Consider the following 16,570-nt stretch of genomic DNA (forward strand, 5'->3'; position numbering starts at 1 on the left):
CTGCTCCCTACACATCAGTGTTCACATCACCGTTCACCTTCAGTCTTCACCTTCAGCATTCACCATCAATGTTCACCTTCAGTCTTCACCTTCAGCATTCACCTTCAGTCTTCACCTTCAGCATTCACCTTCAGCGTTCACCTAAGTGTTCACATTCAGCATTCAGTCACCTTCAGTCTTCACCTTCAGCGTTCTGTCACCTTCAGCCCAATGAGCCTCAGTCACTCTCTCAGCTGAACGGTCTGAAGAGTAGTTGATCTTAAACCGAGATCAAATTAAGGTAAATCAGCGTTCACCTTTAGCGTTCACTTTAGAGTTCACCATCAGTCTTCACCTTCAGCGTTCACATCAGCGTTCAGTCACCTTCAGCCCAATGAGCCTCAGTCACTCTCACACCTGACTCCAGGTGGACGCTCACCGTGGTGTTTGAGCATCACGTTCTCTGTCTGCAGCTGTTAGAAACTGTTCAACATGGCCGCCAGCAGGACGGCTGACAACTCATAATGTTCAAGCTGCAGCAACGGTCTGAAGAGTAGTTGATCTTAAACCGAGATCAAATTAAGGTTAAACTGATTTTAAACTGAAGTGAATGAAGTTGGCTTCTCTAAACCAAGTTTAATTGGTGTGAAAGCTGAATGAGTCCTTGTGAACACAGTTGAACCGAACTCAGATCAGAGCTAATCTGCTGTGAGGTGGAAGAACACACTGACATGATCGGTGTGTTGAACGGATCCATGAAATCATCACTGACTTCCTACAGTCTCAGATGAAGCAGCTTCGGCCCTTTTCCAGGTGTGACAGATACTAAAGTGAACTCTACCCCGACGAGGATGGGATTCGAACCCACGCGTGCAGAGCACAATGGATTAGCAGTCCATCGCCTTAACCACTCGGCCACCTCGTCCTGCGTCCCTCAACTCTGCTCCCTACAGATCAGTGTTCTCCATCAGCGTTCACCTTCAGTGTTCACATCAGTCTTCACCTTCAGTCTTCACATTCAGCGTTCAGTCACCTTCAGCCCAATGAGCCTCAGTCACACCTGACTCCAGGTGGACGCTCACCGTGGTGTTTGAGCATCATGTTCTCTGTCTGCAGCTGTTAGAGACTGTTCAACATGGCCGCCAGCAGGAGGGCTGACAGGCCATAATGTTCAAGCTGCAGCAACGGTCTGAAGAGTAGTTGATCTTAAACCGAGATCAAATTAAGGTTAAACTGATTTTAAACTGAAGTGAATGAAGTTGGTCTAATTGGAATTGGTGTGAAAGCTGAATGAGTCCTTGTGAACATAGTTGAACTGAACAGAACAGATCAGAGCTAATCTGCTGTGAGGTGGAAGAACACACTGACATGATCGGTGTGTTGAACCGATACATGAAATGATCCATCAGAGATCATCATTGATTTCCTACAGTCTCAGATGAAGCAGCTTCGGCCCTTCTCCAGGTGTGACAGATGCTGAAGTGAACTCTACCCCGACGAGGATGGGATTCGAACCCACGCGTGCAGAGCACAATGGATTAGCAGTCCATCGCCTTAACCACTCGGCCACCTCGTCCTGTGTTGTCGCAACTCTGCTCCCTACAGATCACCGTTCACTTTCAGTCTTCACATCAGCGTTCCCCATCAGCGTTCTGTCACCTTCAGCCCAATGAGCCTCAGTCACTCTCTCACCTGACTCCAGGTGGACGCTCACCGTGGTGTTTGAGCATCACGTTCTCTGTCTGCAGCTGTTAGAAACTGTTCAACATGGCCGCCAGCAGGAGGGCTGACAGGTCATAATGTTCAAGCTGCAGCAACGGTCTGAAGAGTAGTTGATCTTAAACCGAGATCAAATTAAGGTTAAACTGATTTTAAACTGAAGTGAATGAAGTTGGCTTCTCTAAACCAAGTTTAATTGGAAATGGTGTGAAAGCTGAATGAGTCCTTGTGAACACAGTTGAACTGAACTCAGATCAGAGCTGTTGGGACTCAGCCCATTCAAATTGGAGGACCTGACCACATGGCCTCCTTTGTCTCCCAAACAAAGGAAACCCTCTGAACTCAGCCTCCCAGCGTCCTTCACCTCTTCACACCTAGGTGTGAAACCTCCACTACTGACCCACCATTGGTCAGGTATGGCCCCAGGACCGGTGAGGTCACAGGCCATATAAAAGGAGAAGTGTCCTTCTCTTCTCTCTCTCTTCGCCCTCTTCTCTTCCCCGCTCTTCAGCAGGAGCTGCCGCTCCTCTCAGCTCCTCACCTGGAGCTACTGCTACAGCTCTCCAATCTCCATGAGGCCTGGCCAAAGGCAGACGCCTCCACTGGTAGCGCCGCGAGTGCCTACCAACGGATTAAAGAAAAGGAACCAGCTAACACGACGCAAGCTCTGCTAGTTGAGTCAACGGAGCCACAACACAAAACAAAGCAAGCAACCAAGGACTCTCCTCAACAGAACTCAAACTACACAGCCAGGGCGGCTGTAGTTCACTGGACAAAGACACAATCACTGGACTTGACAAACCGCAACAGGACCGGCAACCCTGCAACCGCAGGATCCCCACCAGCACCGGGATCTTCTCGCCTTCATGTGACTTGGTAACGTAACTGGGCCTAGTTAGATTACCTTGCACCTTGACTAAGCATAGAGTACTTCAACCATGCCAATGTATGTATTGATTGAAATCAGTTAAAATACTTGAGCTTTGTTGTTGTTGCTTTGTCGTTGTCAGCTATAGTCTCATATTTAGTGAACCTATGTTTAACATGCAACTTGAGCGTTGAACAAAGGACACACCTTTGTTCACCTCCCCCACATCACATGTGGTTGGTCTTAGAGGCCATCTTGGAGGCCATTTGGTTGTAACCCCCTTTGTCTCAGGACAAGGCAACCATCCTCCATCTTTTCCATTGTCTGAGGTCACACTTCACACCTCACAGACACATGGTCATTCACACTTAGTCACACTCTCACCAACACACACACACACACACCAACACACACACACACACACGTATACATAGTGTATGTAGCTTGTCTTAGTTCCATGTTTTGTTATTCCGTTTTCTAGATGTGTCCAATAAACTTCCTTGAAACTTTACTTGTCTGTTAATGTTGTACAATAGTGAGTATGCCAACCTCTACGCAGTAGAACTTCTAAATCCTTCAACTTTGCAGCTATTGATAATGTTAATTTGTTTATAATTATTAATTTAATCATTAAACAAAGTTCTATATTAATAGTTAGCACACCCTTATGAGACTGACTTTGGTACATTGGCTGTCTGGTGCCCCGAGGTGGATTTAATAAAATTAAATCCCATTAATAATTTTTATAGTAATTATTAATATTTTGGTATTGATATTTTACTAATTTGATAGCCAATAACCCTCTTAATAATAACTTTACTTATAGTTGGTATAACCCCAACATAAATGGTGCTTCCATTGTGAGGCATCTAAATAATCTTAATAAATTACCTATAAGTTGTGTTAGAGCACAACATTAAATGGTTTCCCCGTGCGAGACATAATTACACTTTCTCTTTAGTTGTGCTAGAGCACAACATAAATGGTGCCCCCTTTGTGAGGCATCATAATAAATCTTAAATACATTTTCTTATAGTTGGGATAACCCCAACATAAATGGTGCCCCGTCCGAGGCTGTGTACTGTTGGCATTTATTCACATTTGTACAATATTAATTTTGAGCAAAATTTTGGACATTACTGAAAGTGAAATCCAAAACTGAACTAACCAAAAGTTCACATAAAACAGAGCTAGTCTGCTACACGAGTAGACATCTGACTTTACATGCAGAAAGTGAATTGTGCTGAATTTTGATTTATTCCTGAGTTTTGCTAAAACTCTTTTGAGAATTAAGCCCATTGTGCTGCATCAAGAATTTGCGACTGTTGCTAGTCTTTCCAGTTGAGTCTTCTCTGTAGGAACTTTAAGAATTCCTGTCCCGCATTTGAATACCACGTATTCAATGCTACTTTGTTCTGTCAAAATTGGTTGTTTAGCTAAGTGCTCCCCTGACCCTTAACTTTAAGACACAGCGTGCCACCGGCCCTGTGTAACCTAGAGAGCTTGTACCGGTTGTCACTGCCATGCATTTCAACCTGATTAAGAATAGAGCTTGAAGATAGAGCCACAGTGTGCTGCCAGCCCTGTGAAGTTTTGTACCTTGCTGTCACTCCCAGCTTGAGTTACTGTAAGAAACCACTTGAGTAGTGCATAGCCAAAGCTACACTACAAGGTGTCTGCCACGCAACACCGCTGCAAACAATTTGCTTTGCTTTATAGGTTTCTCAGATTTGCTTAATCTCACCTCCCAGAGTAACAATGGAGAACCCCTCTGTAGAGCAGTTCATGTTTGCCCTGGCTCAGAGCCTAAAACCCGGCTACTCTGAACTCATCAACAAGTTGAATCTCAGTGAGTGTAGGAAAGAATTGGACTTGCTACTTAATGACAGATGGGATGCTCAGAGAGCATCCAAGGGCCCGTTGTTACGATGCATGCTTCTGATCTGCCACAGACAGGCCAGTCTTTCAGCTCAGACCAAAGCAACTCTGGAACAAGAGGTAGAGTCCCTAAGAGTGCAAAATGCTAGTCTACTTCAAGAAGTGAAGACAGCAAATCACAAAGCCTTACGTTACCTAGAAAGCTTGCACTCAGCAGAGTTAGATCTCTGCTCACAGAAGGAGGAGTTGTTTAAACTTAGGTCAGAACGGTTTGACTCTCCACAGTCTTTCAGACAAAGTGATTCAGGTTACTCTGATTCACACTCCTCCCTTGGAGGAAGGTTAACTCCTTCCCCATGCAGATGGGGACATTTCCCACCTGACCTGAAGTCCTTGGGAACTAAGTCAGCTCCCCAACCTCCACTAAGGTGCAGAGGTAACAGCCACCTGGCTTCCCATCTTCCTCACGTAGATAGTGAGGAGACATGTAGCGTATCATCTAGTGTATATACTGCACCTCATTCTCAGCCAGTTAACTATGCTTTCACCCGTGCTCAGCCCTCCAAAGGGGGGACTAGAGCATTTCAGGACTGTTCATCCTCTTCCCTGCAACACCAGGAGAGGGATGACAGGGGTTCAGTCCCTGTCTTCCCACCTGTAAGACCCAGAGCACAGGCGGTAGATGTCCAGGATAGCTTAGTCTCGCCTTCATCTGACAGGACCACCCAGTATCCCCGCCTTGAAGTGCTTGAGTTCCTAGCTAAGGACTTACAATTCTTTGATCCTGACAATGGTAATCATAACATTGATGATTACCTCAGTGAACTAGACCACAGCCTAGTTGACTTACCAAGCGCTACCCACAGGGAGAAAGTCAAACTTGTGTGGAAAACCAGCTCAAAAGCTGTTCACAAGTTCATGCAGTCACTTCCTCCCAGAGTCAGAGACAACTACCATGATCTTTGTCAAGCACTGTTAGATGAGTTTTCTTCCCCTGTTGATGAGGTCTCAGGAATAGTTGCAGCTTCTCAAATTAAACACTCCCGTCTTGAGCACCCCAGAAACTTTTACAAACGTTTCAGACATGCATATTTTCAAGGAAAGAATGCACCAGGCTTGGAGGAAAGCCCCCTTTTTAAGTCTATGTTTGTGAAAAATCTTCACCCCTCAATATACATGCAGGTTGCACTCATGACAAGGAAGGGTGAGCTCTCAATGCATGAAGTTCGGAAGATGACATATGTGACCTGGGAAACTCTAGTCTCTTTCAAGACACAGGGGAAAACAACTGAGCCCAGCAGCTCAAACATGCAGGTGTCACACAGACCTGCAAGCTCAAGACGTCTCCCTCGCAACACGCCAAAGGGGGGTGACAGTCGGCCACGTCCAGACACCGAGTGCAACCGCCGTGTCCACCATCTGCATAGAGATAGGCATTCACACGGTAGAAGCTGTAGGAAGCCTTATGCTCAAATTGTGGCCCAAAACTATGAGCAATCAGATGATAGCCCCATCATCTCTGACCACAGTGTAAAACATGGTCAGCACCTTTCAGATAGTGACAGTGCTTCTGAATGCCTCTCTGTCTCCAGCTACCAGGAGCGTTACAGCCCTGAGCCAGGTGTGAGGAAACACCAAAGACACAAAAGCTCCAGAGCTTCCTCCTCACACCACAGACAGTCAAACAAGTACTAGTGCAGGATTCCTTGATTTTCTTACAGTTAGAGCTCAGCATGGTTTTGTTAGCAACAGCAGCAAATTCTGATTTGATTCAGCCATCACTGTGATTTCTGCAAGTAATCTTGGATCGACTCCTCTGCAGTATCTTATTAATGACATTGTATTTACACCTATCATGACATGTCATTCACCTTTCTCACCATAGCATCACTAACACCCACATTCCATCATTTACACTGATGAATAACTAGAAGATGTTATTTGTTGTGTGTTATGTTTCATTCTGTATGTAAGTGGATTTTGTTCTGTAGTCTGTCTATGCTTAGTCAAGATAGATAGAAACCAAATGCCCAGTTGGTTTGTGAACTGCCCAGATATCATTTTGAATGGACTAATGACTATGGTGCTCACAGGATCACACATCACGTGGGATCCTGAGACCAAAGGGGGGATGTTGGGACTCAGCCCATTCAAATTGGAGGACCTGACCACATGGCCTCCTTTGTCTCCCAAACAAAGGAAACCCTCTGAACTCAGCCTCCCAGCGTCCTTCACCTCTTCACACCTAGGTGTGAAACCTCCACTACTGACCCACCATTGGTCAGGTATGGCCCCAGGACCGGTGAGGTCACAGGCCATATAAAAGGAGAAGTGTCCTTCTCTTCTCTCTCTCTTCGCCCTCTTCTCTTCCCCGCTCTTCAGCAGGAGCTGCCGCTCCTCTCAGCTCCTCACCTGGAGCTACTGCTACAGCTCTCCAATCTCCATGAGGCCTGGCCAAAGGCAGACGCCTCCACTGGTAGCGCCGCGAGTGCCTACCAACGGATTAAAGAAAAGGAACCAGCTAACACGACGCAAGCTCTGCTAGTTGAGTCAACGGAGCCACAACACAAAACAAAGCAAGCAACCAAGGACTCTCCTCAACAGAACTCAAACTACACAGCCAGGGCGGCTGTAGTTCACTGGACAAAGACACAATCACTGGACTTGACAAACCGCAACAGGACCGGCAACCCTGCAACCGCAGGATCCCCACCAGCACCGGGATCTTCTCGCCTTCATGTGACTTGGTAACGTAACTGGGCCTAGTTAGATTACCTTGCACCTTGACTAAGCATAGAGTACTTCAACCATGCCAATGTATGTATTGATTGAAATCAGTTAAAATACTTGAGCTTTGTTGTTGTTGCTTTGTCGTTGTCAGCTATAGTCTCATATTTAGTGAACCTATGTTTAACATGCAACTTGAGCGTTGAACAAAGGACACACCTTTGTTCACCTCCCCCACATCACATGTGGTTGGTCTTAGAGGCCATCTTGGAGGCCATTTGGTTGTAACCCCCTTTGTCTCAGGACAAGGCAACCATCCTCCATCTTTTCCATTGTCTGAGGTCACACTTCACACCTCACAGACACATGGTCATTCACACTTAGTCACACTCTCACCAACACACACACACACACACCAACACACACACACACACACGTATACATAGTGTATGTAGCTTGTCTTAGTTCCATGTTTTGTTATTCCGTTTTCTAGATGTGTCCAATAAACTTCCTTGAAACTTTACTTGTCTGTTAATGTTGTACAATAGTGAGTATGCCAACCTCTACGCAGTAGAACTTCTAAATCCTTCAACTTTGCAGCTATTGATAATGTTAATTTGTTTATAATTATTAATTTAATCATTAAACAAAGTTCTATATTAATAGTTAGCACACCCTTATGAGACTGACTTTGGTACATTGGCTGTCTGGTGCCCCGAGGTGGATTTAATAAAATTAAATCCCATTAATAATTTTTATAGTAATTATTAATATTTTGGTATTGATATTTTACTAATTTGATAGCCAATAACCCTCTTAATAATAACTTTACTTATAGTTGGTATAACCCCAACATAAATGGTGCTTCCATTGTGAGGCATCTAAATAATCTTAATAAATTACCTATAAGTTGTGTTAGAGCACAACATTAAATGGTTTCCCCGTGCGAGACATAATTACACTTTCTCTTTAGTTGTGCTAGAGCACAACATAAATGGTGCCCCCTTTGTGAGGCATCATAATAAATCTTAAATACATTTTCTTATAGTTGGGATAACCCCAACAGAGCTAATCTGCTGTGAAGTGGAGGCAGGTGGAAGAACACACTGACATGATCGGTCTGAAATGATCCATCAGAGAACACAGACTCACAGTCTCAGATGACACTCTTTCCAGGTGTGACAGATGCTAAAGTGAACTCTACCCCGACGAGGATGGGATTCGAACCCACGCGTGCAAAGCACAATGGATTAGCAGTCCATCGCCTTAACCACTCGGCCACCTCGTCCTGTGTCCCTCAACTCTGCTCCCTCCCAAATCAGCGTTCATCAGTATTCACCTTCAGCGTTCACTTTCAGTGTTGTATGGTGGTCCTGAGGTGCAAATCACAACAGCAAATCAGAAAACACAACAACAAAAGAGAAAACACAACCACAAATTACTAAACTTTTTTTTCTTTTTTGTTGTTGTGTTGGTCATTGTCTTTTCTCTTTTGCCATTGTGTTTTCTCTTTTGCTGTAGTGTTTTCTCTTTTGCCGTTGTGTTTTCTCTTTTGTTGTTGTGTTTCCTGATTTTCTGTTGTGATTGGTGCCCTCAGGGCCACCGTAGTGTTCACATCAGTGTTAACCTTCAGTTTTAACCTTCAGCATCACATTCTCTGTCTGCAGCTGTTAGAAACTGACGTTGTCATGGAAACACAGCAGAGTGAACACAAGCCTCCTCCTCGTGTACAGGTGATGCTGAAGTCCTGCAGGTGGCTCGTCACACCAGGCAGCAGGAAGCAGAGGAAACCGCAACACACCGACAGATTGGTGATCGGCGTGTTGAACCAATACATGAAATGATCCACCAGAGATCATCACTGACTTCCTACAGTCTCAGATGAAGCAGCTTCGGCCCTTTCCAGGTGTGACAGATGCTAAAGTGAACTCTACCCCGACGAGGATGGGATTCGAACCCACGCGTGCAGAGCACAATGGATTAGCAGTCCATCGCTTTAACCACTCGGCCACCTCGTCCTGTGTCCCTCAATTCTGCTCCCTCCCAAATCAGCGTTCACCTTTAGCGTTCACTTTAGAGTTCACCATCAGTCTTCACCTTCAGCGTTCACATCAGCGTTCAGTCACCTTCAGCCCAATGAGCCTCAGTCACTCTCTCACCTGACTCCAGGTGGACGCTCACCGTGGTGTTTGAGCATCACGTTCTCTGTCTGCAGCTGTTAGAAACTGTTCAACATGGCCGCCAGCAGGAGGGCTGACAGGTCATAATGTTCAAGCTGCAGCAACGGTCTGAAGAGTAGTTGATCTTAAACCGAGATCAAATTAAGGTTAAACTGATTTTAAACTGAAGTGAATGAAGTTGGCTTCTCTAAACCGAGTTTAATTGGTGTGAAAGCTGAATGAGTCCTTGTGAACACAGTTGAACTGAACTCAGATCAGAGCTAATCTGCTGTGAAGTGGAGATTGGTGTGTTGGACCGATACATGAAATGATCCACCAGAGAACACAGACTCACAGTCTTCCTACAGTCCCAGCAGCTTCGGCCCGTTCCAGGTGTGACAGATGCTAAAGTGAACTCTACCCCGATGAGGATGGGATTCGAACCCACGCGTGCAGAGCACAATGGATTAGCAGTCCATCGCCTTAACCACTCGGCCACCTCGTCCTGTGTTGCCTCAACTCTGCTCCCTCCCAAATCAGCGTTCACCTTTAGCGTTCACTTTCAGTGTTCACCATCAGTGTTCACCTTCAGTCTTCACATTCAGCGTTCACATCAGCGTTCAGTCACCTTCAGCGTTCTGTCACCTTCAGCCCAATGAGCCTCAGTCACTCTCTCACCTGACTCCAGGTGGACGCTCACCGTGGTGTTTGAGCATCACGTTCTCTGTCTGCAGCTGTTAGAAACTGTTCAACATGGCCGCCAGCAGGAGGGCTGACAGGTCATAATGTTCAAGCTGCAGCAACGGTCTGAAGAGTAGTTGATCTTAAACCGAGATCAAATTAAGGTTAAACTGATTTTAAACTGAAGTGAATGAAGTTGGCTTCTCTAAACCAAGTTTAATTGGTGTGAAAGCTGAATGAGTCTTTGTGAACACAGAGCTAATCTGGTGTGAAGTGGAGATTGGTGTGTTGGACCGATACATGAAATGATCCACCAGAGAACACAGACTCACAGTCTTCCTACAGCTTCGGCCCTTTCCAGGTGTGACAGATGCTAAAGTGAACTCTACCCCGACGAGGATGGGATTCGAACCCACGCGTGCAGAGCACAATGGATTAGCAGTCCATCGCCTTAACCACTCGGCCACCTCGTACTGTGATGCCTCAATTCTGCTCTCTCAATGAGCCTCAGTCACTCACCTGACTCCAGGTGGACGGTCACTGTGGTGTTTGAGCATCACGTTCTCTGTCTGCAGCTGTTAGAAACTGTTCAACATGGCCGCCAGCAGGAGGGCTGACAGGCCATAATGTTCAAGCTGCAGCAACGGTCTGAAGAGTAGTTGATCTTAAACCGAGATCAAATTAAGGTTAAACTGATTTTAAACTGAAGTGAATGAAGTTGGCTTCTCTAAACCAAGTTTAATTGGAAATGGTGTGAAAGCTGAATGAGTCCTTGTGAACACAGTTGAACTGAACTCAGATCAGAGCTAATCTGCTGTGAAGTGGAGGCAGGTGGAAGAACACACTGACATGATCGGTCTGAAATGATCCATCAGAGAACACAGACTCACAGTCTCAGATGACACTCTTTCCAGGTGTGACAGATGCTAAAGTGAACTCTACCCCGACGAGGATGGGATTCGAACCCACGCGTGCAAAGCACAATGGATTAGCAGTCCATCGCCTTAACCACTCGGCCACCTCGTCCTGTGTCGCCTCAACTCTGCTCCCTACAGATCAGTGTTCTCCATCAGCGTTCACCTTAAGCATTCAGTCACCTTCAGCGTTCTGTCACCTTCAGCCCAATGAGCCTCAGTCACTCACCTGACTCCAGGTGGACGCTCACCGTGGTGTTTGAGCATCACGTTCTCTGTCTGCAGCTGTTAGAGACTGTTCAACATGGCCGCCAGCAGGAGGGCTGACAGGCCATAATGTTCAAGCTGCAGCAACGGTCTGAAGAGTAGTTGATCTTAAACCGAGATCAAATTAAGGTTAAACTGATTTTAAACTGAAGTGAATGAAGTTGGTCTAATTGGAATTGGTGTGAAAGCTGAATGAGTCCTTGTGAACATAGTTGAACTGAACAGAACAGATCAGAGCTAATCTGCTGTGAGGTGGAAGAACACACTGACATGATCGGTGTGTTGAACCGATACATGATCATCACTGACTTCCTACAGTCTCAGATGAAGCCGCTTCGGCCCTTTTCCAGGTGTGACAGATGCTAAAGTGAACTCTACCCCGACGAGGATGGGATTCGAACCCACGCGTGCAGAGCACAATGGATTAGCAGTCCATCGCCTTAACCACTCGGCCACCTCGTCCTGTGTCATCAATTCTGCTCCCTACAGATCACTGTTCTCCATCGTTGGTCACCTTTAGTGTTCACCATCAGTGTTCACCTTCAGCATTCACATCAGTCTTCACCTTCAGTCTTCACCATCGTTGGTCACCTTTAGCGTTCACCTTCAGTCTTCACCTTCAACATTCACCTTCAGCGTTCACCTTAAGCATTCACCATCATTGTTCACCTTCAGTCTTCACCTTCAGCGTTCACTTTCAGCATTCTGTCACCTTCAGTGTTCACCTGCCTGATGAGCCTCAGTCAGTCTCTCACCTGACTCCAGGTGGATGGTCACCGTGATGTTTGAGCATCACGTTCTCTGTCTGCAGCTGTTAGAAACTGACGTTGTCATGGAAACACGACAGACTGAACACAAACCTCCTCCTCCTCCTACTTGTGCACAGGTGATGCTGAAGTCCTGCAGGTGGCTCGTCACACCAGGCAGCAGGAAGCAGAGGAAACCGCAACACACCGACAGATTGGTGATCGGTGTGTTGAACCAATACATGAAATGATCCACCAGAGATCATCACTGACTTCCTACAGTCTCAGATGAAGCAGCTTCGGCCCTTTCCAGGTGTGACAGATGCTAAAGTGAACTCTACCCCGACGAGGATGGGATTCGAACCCACGCGTGCAGAGCACAATGGATTAGCAGTCCATCGCCTTAACCATTCGGCCACCTCGCCCTGTGTCTCTCAAATCTGCTCCCTCCCAAATCAGCGTTCACCTTTAGCGTTCACTTTAGAGTTCACCATCAGTGTTCACCTTCAGCGTTCACATCAGCGTTCAGTCACCTTCAGCCCAATGAGCCTCAGTCACTCTCTCACCTGACTCCAGGTGGACGCTCACCGTGGTGTTTGAGCATCACGTTCTCTGTCTGCAGCTGTTAGAAACTGTTCAACATGGCCGCCAGCAGGAGGGCTGACAGGTCATAATGTTCAAGCTGCAGCAACGGTCTGAAGAGTAGTTGATCTTAAACCGAGATCAAATTAAGGTTAAACTGATTTTAAACTGAAGTGAATGAAGTTGGCTTCTCTAAACCAAGTTTAATTGGAAATGGTGTGAAAGCTGAATGAGTCCTTGTGAACACAGTTGAACTGAACTCAGATCAGAGCTAATCTGCTGTGAAGTGGAGGCAGGTGGAAGAACACACTGACATGATCGGTCTGAAATGATCCATCAGAGAACACAGACTCACAGTCTCAGATGACACTCTTTCCAGGTGTGACAGATGCTAAAGTGAACTCTACCCCGACGAGGATGGGATTCGAACCCACGCGTGCAAAGCACAATGGATTAGCAGTCCATCGCCTTAACCACTCGGCCACCTCGTCCTGTGTCGCCTCAACTCTGCTCCCTACAGATCAGTGTTCTCCATCAGCGTTCACCTTCAGTGTTCACATCAGTCTTCACCTTCAACATTCACCTTCAGCGTTCACCTTAAGCATTCACCATTATTGTTCACCTTCAGTCTTCACCTTCAGCGTTCACTTTCAGCATTCTGTCACCTTCAGTGTTCACCTGCCTGATGAGCCTCAGTCAGTCTCTCACCTGACTCCAGGTGGATGGTCACCGTGATGTTTGAGCATCACGTTCTCTGTCTGCAGCTGTTAGAAACTGACGTTGTCATGGAAACACGACAGACTGAACACAAACCTCCTCCTCCTCCTACTTGTGCACAGGTGATGCTGAAGTCCTGCAGGTGGCTCGTCACACCAGGCAGCAGGAAGCAGAGGAAACCGCAACACACCGACAGATTGGTGATCGGTGTGTTGAACCAATACATGAAATGATCCACCAGAGATCATCACTGACTTCCTACAGTCTCAGATGAAGCAGCTTCGGCCCTTTCCAGGTGTGACAGATGCTAAAGTGAACTCTACCCCGACGAGGATGGGATTCGAACCCACGCGTGCAGAGCACAATGGATTAGCAGTCCATCGCCTTAACCACTCGGCCACCTCGTCCTGTGTCTCTCAATTCTGCTCCCTCCCAAATCAGCGTTCACCTTTAGCGTTCACTTTAGAGTTCACCATCAGTGTTCACCTTCAGCGTTCACATCAGCGTTCAGTCACCTTCAGCCCAATGAGCCTCAGTCACTCTCTCACCTGACTCCAGGTGGACGCTCACCGTGGTGTTTGAGCATCACGTTCTCTGTCTGCAGCTGTTAGAAACTGTTCAACATGGCCGCCAGCAGGAGGGCTGACAGGTCATAATGTTCAAGCTGCAGCAACGGTCTGAAGAGTAGTTGATCTTAAACCGAGATCAAATTAAGGTTAAACTGATTTTAAACTGAAGTGAATGAAGTTGGCTTCTCTAAACCAAGTTTAATTGGAAATGGTGTGAAAGCTGAATGAGTCCTTGTGAACACAGTTGAACTGAACTCAGATCAGAGCTAATCTGCTGTGAAGTGGAGGCAGGTGGAAGAACACACTGACATGATCGGTCTGAAATGATCCATCAGAGAACACAGACTCACAGTCTCAGATGACACTCTTTCCAGGTGTGACAGATGCTAAAGTGAACTCTACCCCGACGAGGATGGGATTCGAACCCACGCGTGCAGAGCACAATGGATTAGCAGTCCATCGCTTTAACCACTCGGCCACCTCGTCCTGTGTCCCTCAATTCTGCTCCCTCCCAAATCAGCGTTCACCTTTAGCGTTCACTTTAGAGTTCACCATCAGTCTTCACCTTCAGCGTTCACATCAGCGTTCAGTCACCTTCAGCCCAATGAGCCTCAGTCACTCTCTCACCTGACTCCAGGTGGACGCTCACCGTGGTGTTTGAGCATCACGTTCTCTGTCTGCAGCTGTTAGAAACTGTTCAACATGGCCGCCAGCAGGAGGGCTGACAGGTCATAATGTTCAAGCTGCAGCAACGGTCTGAAGAGTAGTTGATCTTAAACCGAGATCAAATTAAGGTTAAACTGATTTTAAACTGAAGTGAATGAAGTTGGCTTCTCTAAACCAAGTTTAATTGGTGTGACAGCTGAATGAGTCCTTGTGAACACAGTTGAACTGAACAGAACAGATCAGAGCTAATCTGCTGTGAGGTGGAAGAACACACTGACATGATCGGTGTGTTGAACCGATACATGATCATCACTGACTTCCTACAGTCTCAGATGAAGCAGCTTCGGCCCTTTTCCAGGTGTGACAGATGCTAAAGTGAACTCTACCCCGACGAGGATGGGATTCGAACCCACGCGTGCAGAGCACAATGGATTAGCAGTCCATCGCCTTAACCACTCGGCCACCTCGTCCTGTGTCATCAATTCTGCTCCCTACAGATCACTGTTCTCCATCGTTGGTCACCTTTAGTGTTCACCATCAGTGTTCACCTTCAGCATTCACATCAGTCTTCACCTTCAGTCTTCACCATCGTTGGCCACCTTTAGCGTTCACCTTCAGTCTTCACCTTCAACATTCACCTTCAGCGTTCACCTTAAGCATTCACCATCATTGTTCACCTTCAGCGTTCACTTTCAGCATTCTGTCACCTTCAGTGTTCACCTGCCTGATGAGCCTCAGTCAGTCTCTCACCTGACTCCAGGTGGACGCTCACCGTGATGTTTGAGCATCACGTTCTCTGTCTGCAGCTGTTAGAAACTGACGTTGTCATGGAAACACGACAGACTGAACACAAACCTCCTCCTCCTCCTACTTGTGCACAGGTGATGCTGAAGTCCTGCAGGTGGCTCGTCACACCAGGCAGCAGGAAGCAGAGGAAACCGCAACACACCGACAGATTGGTGATCGGTGTGTTGAACCAATACATGAAATCTATCCACCAGAGATCATCACTGACTTCCTACAGTCTCAGATGAAGCAGCTTCGGCCCTTTCCAGGTGTGACAGATGCTAAAGTGAACTCTACCCCGACGAGGATGGGATTCGAACCCACGCGTGCAGAGCACAATGGATTAGCAGTCCATCGCCTTAACCACTCGGCCACCTCGTCCTGTGTCTCTCAAATCTGCTCCCTCCCAAATCAGCGTTCACCTTTAGCGTTCACTTTAGAGTTCACCATCAGTGTTCACCTTCAGCGTTCACATCAGCGTTCTGTCACCTTCAGCCCAATGAGCCTCAGTCACTCTCTCACCTGACTCCAGGTGGACGCTCACCGTGGTGTTTGAGCATCACGTTCTCTGTCTGCAGCTGTTAGAAACTGTTCAACATGGCCGCCAGCAGGAGGGCTGACAGGTCATAATGTTCAAGCTGCAGCGACGGTCTGAAGAGTAGTTGATCTTAAAGTGAAATTCCGGCGTAAGTGTAAACCATGGTCAAACACACCGTAACACCGAGTTAGACCCCCCCCTCGAGAGATCAATTTGCCCGACCGCTACATTCACGAGATCCACCAACTTCAGCAAATACCGCAATATCGCCACACACGGCGCTCTCCGGATCCACTGTCTGACCGCAACCAAAACGCCACCATTTGCCCAAAATAATGCTCAGAACTGCACCAAATGTCATCAATAGTACACACAGGGTCCCAGCACGTAGTACAAGTTGTCAAACATCTGCTAGCTTTGCCTGTTTTCTTTAGCAAGGAGATGCAACTCAACTCACCTACTTCTCCTCCGGGAGCCGCTCGTTGGTGAGGAAGCCCTGACGAGTCGATCACCGAGTGCACCGGAGTTCCGCATCTCAATCAACAATTACCTCATGGAAATACAATCAGAGTTTTTTTTTTTTTTATCTTGCATATCACTTTATAACTATTATTATCGAGTGCTGGCCACGATATAGGCGCAAATGAGCATTTTTAAGAGCTGCGGAACTCCGGTGCACTCGGTGATCGACTCGTCAGGGCTTCCTCACCAACGAGCGGCTCCCGGAGGAGAAGTAGGTGAGTTGAGTTGCATCTCCTTGCTAAAGAAAACAGG

At 46.8% G+C, this 16,570-nt stretch overlaps 1 protein-coding gene and 14 non-coding genes across 15 annotated transcripts in view; 1 reads left to right on the forward strand and 14 right to left on the reverse strand.

The window, feature by feature from the left end:
* Positions 1 to 16,570, forward strand: part of LOC146980648 (uncharacterized) — a 100,873-nt gene that overhangs the window by 35,594 nt on the left and 48,709 nt on the right. The window lies entirely within an intron of this gene.
* On the reverse strand, positions 823 to 904 carry trnas-gcu (transfer RNA serine (anticodon GCU)). The gene has a single exon. It is a non-coding gene; the product is annotated as a tRNA-Ser (tRNA).
* trnas-gcu (transfer RNA serine (anticodon GCU)) lies at positions 1,474 to 1,555 on the reverse strand. Its single transcript has one exon. It is a non-coding gene; the product is annotated as a tRNA-Ser (tRNA).
* Positions 8,378 to 8,459, reverse strand: trnas-gcu (transfer RNA serine (anticodon GCU)). The gene has a single exon. It is a non-coding gene; the product is annotated as a tRNA-Ser (tRNA).
* Positions 9,108 to 9,189, reverse strand: trnas-gcu (transfer RNA serine (anticodon GCU)). Its single transcript has one exon. It is a non-coding gene; the product is annotated as a tRNA-Ser (tRNA).
* trnas-gcu (transfer RNA serine (anticodon GCU)) lies at positions 9,754 to 9,835 on the reverse strand. The gene has a single exon. It is a non-coding gene; the product is annotated as a tRNA-Ser (tRNA).
* trnas-gcu (transfer RNA serine (anticodon GCU)) lies at positions 10,403 to 10,484 on the reverse strand. Its single transcript has one exon. It is a non-coding gene; the product is annotated as a tRNA-Ser (tRNA).
* trnas-gcu (transfer RNA serine (anticodon GCU)) lies at positions 10,956 to 11,037 on the reverse strand. The gene has a single exon. It is a non-coding gene; the product is annotated as a tRNA-Ser (tRNA).
* trnas-gcu (transfer RNA serine (anticodon GCU)) lies at positions 11,573 to 11,654 on the reverse strand. The gene has a single exon. It is a non-coding gene; the product is annotated as a tRNA-Ser (tRNA).
* trnas-gcu (transfer RNA serine (anticodon GCU)) lies at positions 12,282 to 12,363 on the reverse strand. Its single transcript has one exon. It is a non-coding gene; the product is annotated as a tRNA-Ser (tRNA).
* Positions 12,930 to 13,011, reverse strand: trnas-gcu (transfer RNA serine (anticodon GCU)). The gene has a single exon. It is a non-coding gene; the product is annotated as a tRNA-Ser (tRNA).
* On the reverse strand, positions 13,563 to 13,644 carry trnas-gcu (transfer RNA serine (anticodon GCU)). Its single transcript has one exon. It is a non-coding gene; the product is annotated as a tRNA-Ser (tRNA).
* Positions 14,211 to 14,292, reverse strand: trnas-gcu (transfer RNA serine (anticodon GCU)). The gene has a single exon. It is a non-coding gene; the product is annotated as a tRNA-Ser (tRNA).
* On the reverse strand, positions 14,861 to 14,942 carry trnas-gcu (transfer RNA serine (anticodon GCU)). The gene has a single exon. It is a non-coding gene; the product is annotated as a tRNA-Ser (tRNA).
* On the reverse strand, positions 15,558 to 15,639 carry trnas-gcu (transfer RNA serine (anticodon GCU)). Its single transcript has one exon. It is a non-coding gene; the product is annotated as a tRNA-Ser (tRNA).

Source organism: Trachurus japonicus, chromosome 9, assembly GCF_045865225.1.
Source record: "Trachurus japonicus isolate A0001 chromosome 9, Traja_1.0".
Classification (NCBI taxonomy): Eukaryota; Metazoa; Chordata; class Actinopteri; order Carangiformes; family Carangidae; genus Trachurus; species Trachurus japonicus.